The following is a 6368-nucleotide window of genomic DNA, read 5'->3' as shown; positions in this document are numbered from 1 at the left end:
CCATTCCTCAAAACCTGTCAAATGATCAGTGAGGGGATGCCTAGGGTTTGTCCATAGCCTTTACAGATCGGTGCATCTGCTGTTTTGTTGTCGGCACATTCACAGATCGTGGGGACTCAATGACTTACTGGGCATCTCTGAATAATTACCTGAAAGTACAGCGTAATAAACTTTTTGATAAATTAATTTGTTTTTGTTTATGAAGTGTAAAATAATTTTTTCTATGCATTTCAACTCTATATCTGACACGGTACAGTTGTCTTCTTCAGTTAAATCCTGTATTCATGTCTGAGAGGGTGTTTACTTTCAGCCTTTTGAAGTGTTTGACTGGAAGATTAAATCATAATGGCTGGTTGTGTTTGAATATGATAAAAGTTATTTGAGTGTTCTTTTGTACTACTACACACAGAGATCACAGACAAATATTTTGACACACAGCCATGGGTCATCCATGACTTCAACTGAATATCATTATCAATGTGCAAGTAAGTGCCTAGAGCCTAGGCCAGTCAAATTAGAGACCTGATGATAGGTTGATTATTTCAATCAAGTGTGTAAGCGGTAGGGGAACATTTGAAACACGTGCGTGAATGCTAGAACCAAAACGTGCACATCTTTGCGTCCCAAGGACCAGGGGAACACCGACCTTGGCTATTGGTCGCATTAACGATGCGTTTATTCTAGTTGGTTCTTTTTTTTTTTTTTCAGGAGCCTGCCCAATTCTGATCCACTAATTGGTCTTACAGCCAATCAGATCCTGTACTTCAAAACACTACGAGGGCCGGACAATGCTGGTTTTCTCTTCTACCTCATTGTTAACTGCACCCATCTGGTGACCCATGTCTAAATAAGTCTCTGATCAGGGGATTGCAATGAAAGAAATGAAGTGGAACTGGCTCCAGGATATCCTTGCTGAATATCCCTGCTGTACTGGCAAAAGAAATTGTAATTAAATCACACACATCATAACAGATAAATCAATCAATTCTACTGCACACACACACACACACACATACACATGCTCCAACACACCTTTCATTCTCTGAAGCCCTGTTCTTTCCCCCAGGTAAACTGTTCTTTCCCCCAGGTCAGGCTGTCTGTCTGCCTTTTGGATCTGACTCATTACTGTGCTACAGGAGGCTGGACACAAACATACAGCTCTCACATCCATCAGGGTGGCAGCTCATGGGCCAGCAGGCTAAAAAGAGCAAAGGCCCAGCCTCTGGGATAAACAGGCTCTTGTTTATCTGAGCTCCTGTGTGTGCGTGTGTTTGTGTGTGTATGTGTGTGCGTGTGTTTGTGTGTGTGTTTGTGCGTGTGTGTGTGTGTGTGTTTGTGTGTCGGGGGGGAGTGTGTCTGAGAGCAGCAGATCCACTGATCCATAGTGACAGTGGAGGGACAGTGGAGCCAGATATAACACAGTAGTGTCACGATGACACATCCATGCTGTTCCTCTAAACCATCTACGGCTTCATAGACTGACATCCATGCGCACGTGTGGGCTTTATTTGTGCGTCCGTAGTGACACGGTGTAGTGCGACGTGACACAAGCCTTATGGGTGAGAAAGACATGAATCGCTCAGCGTTCCAGCAGATACCGCAGACATGTCTGAAGACAATGTAATGGAGGCTTCAATGTAGTGGAGACAGATTACTTTTAAATCCTGAATAGTTAAACTTAGCCGTGTGTAGCTTGTGATACTAACAGGACTGATATGCGATTTTTGAAATTATTCTTTTTCTCCCCAGAAAGATGGAAAGTTCATGGCATTGAATAAACTGGCATCGATCAAACAGAAATATTACATTCTGTTGTACAGATGATGGCCATCTGAAGAGCAAGGACAGTAACAGGCAGGTGCAGTCATCCCTGAATCTATGAGGCAACGACCAGCCTTAGGGCCAAGTCTCTACTCAGACTGTGTTTGCATAGTTCACAAATGGTGTTCTCCATCTTGTGTTGGTATGTTGGCCTTAAGCAGAGGGACTGATAGTGGGGAGTGCTGCATGGAGGACTCTGAGTGTGTGTGTGTCTTTGTGTGTGTGCGTGTGTGTGTGTGTGTGTGTGCATGTGAGCGTGCATGCGAACACGTGTGCATATGTATGCATTTGAGTAGTCTCTTATCTGACCTTTTACTCTCCCAGTCCACTACAAACCCATTACATATCTCCAAGCCCTGCCCCCCACCCGACACACACACACACACACACTCCTCCTCAGCAAGAGTGCCTCTCCATTAGATCTGAAATAGAGTGTTTTGACGGTGTCACAGATGAAAAAAGGTGACGTGTGTGCATGTGTGTATTTGTGCCTCTTCAGGGAGGATGTTTTTGCTCACTGATGTGTTGTAGAGGCTTTGCAGGTATTCCTCTCTGCCACAGGTCTAAATATAGATTTAAAGTCATCACTCTGTAGAAGTGGTGGATGGTGAACAAGTCAGACAAACTAGACACTCTCAGCCATGTCAGATTCTACTCAGTGTTGTCAGCTCCACCTCAGTCACGTCAACTATACCTGTTACCTTAGCTCCACCTCAGTCACCTCAGCTCCACCTCAGTGTTGTGTGTGTGTCTGTGTGTGTGTGTGTGTGTGTGTGTGTGTGTGTGGAGCTGATAACCTCAGTGTTATCAGCTACACCTCAGTGTTATCAGCTCCACATTCAGTGTTATCAGCTCCACCTCAGTGTTATCAGCTACACCTCAGTGTTATCAGCTCCACAATCAGTGTTATCAGCTCCACAATCAGTGTTATCAGCTCCACCTCAGTGTTATCAGCTCCACCTCAGTGTTATCAGCTCCACATTCAGTGTTATCAGCTCCACCTCAGTGTTATCAGCTCCACATTCAGTGTTATCAGCTCCACCTCAGTGTTATCAGCTCCACCTCAGTCGCCTCAGCTCAATCACATTTCAGGGTATGGACAGCAAGTGGATAACCACAGAGTTCCCTTGGCACAACGCCAAATTTGCTCCCTGGACTGACTGTTTTCGACTACGTGGTGACATATTACCACGCCGACTGCAATTCCTCCTGTGATTGGCCTAAAACAACAGCACCACTGCAGAAATGGAAAATATGTCTATTTTCTCTGCCTCACTTCAGCCTAGCTGAGTGGCCTTCACGTGTACCAGCATGCGCCACCCGACTGTGCCGTCCGGATTGAGCTCCGCCCCCCAGCCTAGGCTTCATTGAAAATGAATGGGCTTCCTCATGTGTTGCACCCTTTCTGTGAGCATCAGAAGACTATGGCAGGTGGAAAGGGACTTTGATAAGCTGTTTAAACGACCTAATGTGTTTTCTATACGCATTTCTGTGTTTTTCAATGTAACTTCTCATCTGAAAATTGGATTGGAGTGCAATGATTCCTTGAATCTATTATTATTTTACAAACTAATTTCAGCGCAATGTTCAGAACGCATTTTGTTAATATTTGAGCAATGGTGCATTTTGGAATCCTGTATTGAGAATGTGCAAGGATTCATTGAATCTCCTATACAGATTCAATGAATTGAGCACAATCTTACAGACTACAAAAGATATCTGTGGTGGATGACAGAATAATTATTTCCCAGGTCAATAAAAACACCTTCTTGGGCAGATCAATAAACCCTCCGGGATTTAAAAGAAAGATGGGAAGGGAGGAGTAATGAGAAGGTGAGCAACTGCTTATGATCCAAAGCATACCACCTCTTCTGTGAAGCATGGTTGAGGAAGTGTTATGGCACCTCTTCCAGACTCTACTTCATTTTGTATTTTTGTGCTCTGTTTACTCTGTGTGTAACTGTATGTTGTCCTGCACGTTTGCACTTTGTCTTGGCCAGGTCGCCATTGCAAATGAGAATCTGTCTCAGTCGGCCTACCTGGTTAAATAAATGTTAAACAAAAAATACAAATAAACTCTTCTGTGAAGGAAGTGTTATGGCACGGGCAAGTATGGCTGCCAATGATGTGATTGTAGAAAAAAGCACATGTCAATCATCTGACCTGCATGGACGTTAGGTTGTTTAAATAGCTTATTAAACTTTTCACCTGCCATAATATGACTCTTATAGAGGCAGGTGTGTGTGCGTGTGCGCATAAGCGTTTCTGTGGATGTGTCATTGACAGAGTTTAAGAACTCAGGAGTCATTTCAGCAGGTCTTAAAGATGAGCTAAAGCCCACAGGATCACAGTGCTGGTGAAAGAGAGGATGGAAAGAAAGCTTTGGGAAGGATGTAGAGGATGGTAAGTAAGGAGGAATGTTTGGGAGAGAGGCTGGAGGTATTTAAGGTGGAGTGGTAGGAAAAGAGGATGGAAATATGACAAAGCAGCAATGAGTGGGCAGAAGGAAATGATGTGCCTTTGAGGCTGTCAAGCCTTGTACCTTCTTTTGCGATAACTCTTAGGGCATGTGTGTATAAAATAAAAAGCAGGCATCAACCTTTATTTAAAGGTAATCAAAAATGTGAATGCACTGTACTATTTGAACTTCAAATACATCATTAATTGAAAGTATTTGAAATGCATTATTTTAATAAATATTTTAATTGTTTCACATGTATTTAGAAATCATATGTATAGGTCTAATTTCTTAAATGACAATATGCAGTGTATAATCTACATAAATACATATCAAAGAGGACAAGTTGCCATGTTACATTACAAAAAGACATCAGGGTTTTAAAAAAGGTCCATTAGACATTAGCAATGAGGTCTAAACATACATTCATCAATGCTGAAATGCACAGCTGGGTAAGATGTTTATTTGTCCTGTGTAAGTGATTTCCCTTTTAAAGTCACTGATTGAACATTTGCTTGGAATATCTATTCATAGAATTTTATATAAAGATTTGGCCGTAAAAGCAGCTTATTTTAGGGAATTACATTATTGGGTGAAAATATGTGAAAAGGGTTTAATGGCATTTCAGTTAGGTTTTTTAAAATACATGTACAAGTTGTACTAGTGTATACTTTAGTCTATACTGTACATACTGTGCAGAAGTCATAGGTCATCTGATAATTTGGAGAATTGTTTTTAAAATGACACCATATAGTGTTGAAATTTACACTAAGACATATTCGTACATTGTAGTGTGGCCAAAAATACTTAATATTTTTTGTGGCCTCCCTTTGAATGCCTAACTGAAGAAATCACTTAGGCAGAATGTCATGTATTTCCTTAGGTTAATTCTTCCAAGCATTTTGCAGGATTTGCCATAATCCTTCTTTTGACATGGCTGCTTTTTTTGTTCCCTGCCTAAGTGACCCCATACTTACTGTATGTTGAAGACAGGGCTCCTGAGTTGGCTGATCTATACTGATAGTTTCCCATCTGCAAACTTCAGATCCAAGTGGGTTTTGATCATCTTTGCAGTGTTTCTGGTTTTCTCCATTGAACATGTTCTTTAGTGGACTCTGACAGATGCTAAGTAGGTAGATTTCATTATCCCTCAATGAAGTGACGTTTAAAAACTGTTCATCAGTTGCAGACTGCTTTTGGGTCTTTTTCTTTAAAGCCATCTCACGTGTGTACGCGTGAATCTTTTAATATCTGTCTCCCATTGCTCTGGTGGAATAGCAAAGTCTGATATTGCTCACGTCACTGATGCCCTCAACAACGTATAGCTTGTTCCTTCTCTGCTAAGTATCATTGAGAACCAGAAGGAGTCCCATTGAGAATGAGCAGCTCTTTTGATCCTGAATGAGTTTTGTTTTGTCTCTAACAGCAGAAGGGGAATTGCTGTTAATTACAGCGGATAAGGTAATGACTGTGTGTGCCTGAATTACTAATGTAAATGTAGGGTAATGGCTGCTTTTGCTGCAATACACTGATATGAGAGCAACTCAGGAGATTAACTGTGTGGAAATGAATTCAACTAAAAGCTCTCAATAAGCAGCGAAGTCAGTGAAGATTCTGCTGTTTAGTGCTTCTAGGGCACTTCATCGGTGCTGTCAAAACAGAACTTGAGCAAACTCAGAGTTTTGGGCTCCAGAAAGAGAGTAGTGTAGCCTGATCAGAAACAATAGCAACAAATTATCTGAATAAAACCTGCGACCTACTAGGTTAATTGGATCTGATACCATGGTATTGTTGAATACTTTTGCCAATTGGCTAGAATGAGTTCTAGAATACATACAATTCCTGATATCGTACATAATTTTTTTTGATATAGGGGACACCTAATCATGATGCAAAATGATAAAAAAAATCAATATATTTAGCAATGGTTTATCGAGTAGTTCATCCTGCTAACATCGCAGATGCCAACGAACAACAAGTTGTTTTTGTTCCTCGAGGACCTTTTGACCAGAACATGTCAGTGTGGACATTTTTAGAACCCCGAAACATTCTCTAATGGATCTAGTATTCCTATTCTCTCTTAAGCTAT

Source organism: Esox lucius, chromosome 16 (assembly GCF_011004845.1).
Source record: "Esox lucius isolate fEsoLuc1 chromosome 16, fEsoLuc1.pri, whole genome shotgun sequence".
Taxonomy (NCBI): Eukaryota; Metazoa; Chordata; class Actinopteri; order Esociformes; family Esocidae; genus Esox; species Esox lucius.
The sequence above is the reverse complement of the archived record's forward strand: the minus strand, read 5'-3'. Positions refer to the sequence as shown.